Source organism: Otolemur garnettii, unplaced genomic scaffold, assembly GCF_000181295.1.
Source record: "Otolemur garnettii isolate 467f Iridium unplaced genomic scaffold, OtoGar3 scaffold00006, whole genome shotgun sequence".
Lineage (NCBI taxonomy): Eukaryota > Metazoa > Chordata > Mammalia > Primates > Galagidae > Otolemur > Otolemur garnettii.
The window spans coordinates 34,597,607-34,598,566 of record NW_003852401.1 but is presented as its reverse complement, the minus strand read 5'-3'; the positions used below and the strand labels follow the sequence as shown (position 1 = coordinate 34,598,566).

At 45.6% G+C, this 960-nt stretch overlaps 1 pseudogene; it reads left to right on the top strand.

The window, feature by feature from the left end:
• Positions 1–510: 510 nt before the first annotated feature.
• LOC100942970 overlaps positions 511–960 on the top strand; it is an 873-nt pseudogene continuing 423 nt past the window's right edge.

Genomic DNA, 960 nt, shown 5'->3' with positions numbered 1-960 from the left:
GCGCCTGTGGCTCAATTGGCTAAGGCACCAGCCACATACGCCTAAGGTAGCAGGTTCGAATCCAGCCCGGGCCCACCAAACAACGACAGCTATAACCAAAAAATAGCCAGGCATTGTGGCAGGCGCCTGTGGTCCCAGCTACTTGGGAGGGAGAGGCAGGTGACTCGCTTGAGCCCAGGAGCTATAGGTTGCTGTGAGCTGTGATGCTACAGCAACAGCACTCTACCCAGGGGAATAGCTTGAGGCTCTGTCTCAAAAAAAAAAAAAAGTGTCTTTTGGGCTCTGTGATCACCATCATTGTCTGACTCAACCTGTCCCTGTTCTTTCTGCCGCTATGGATGTGATAGATGTGATATGCTGAACTGGGTTACTTAAAGAGTGGTGACTTTCCCTACGATACCTGCCCTATTTTGGATAGAGCCTTAGCCTTTCCCTTATTCCATTGTTGTCTAGGACTAAGCTGAGTAAAAGAAGACTCCTTAGCAATAGTTTCTAATCCAGTTGGCTTGCACTTGTTGGCTTGGACGAGTTTAGGAGCTCAAGCCTGCTACAATGGTGCGCATTCCTTGTATCATCATTCTGGTTCTGCTCTGGGTCTCCAAAACATCCCTGGAGCCATACACATACCCTCCTTTCCTCCCCTTTTTAAAATAATTAATTATTTTTAATTTAATCATAACTTTGTACATTGATGCTTTTATGGGGTTCAGGGTACTGGTTCCATATACAATGTGAAATGTTTATATCGACCCAAGTAACACATCCATCACAATTATACTCATTTCTTAATAGTTTAGAAATGTACCATTGCATCATGCACATTAGGTGAGGTCCCCCCGAATACCCTCCCTTCTCCCGCCTCCTTCATTTCCCCTTTTGTCAGTCGTATATGGCCTAGAAAAGCTATACAAGAATCCAATGACTTGGCTCGGCTCCTGTAGCTCAAACAGCTAAGGCACC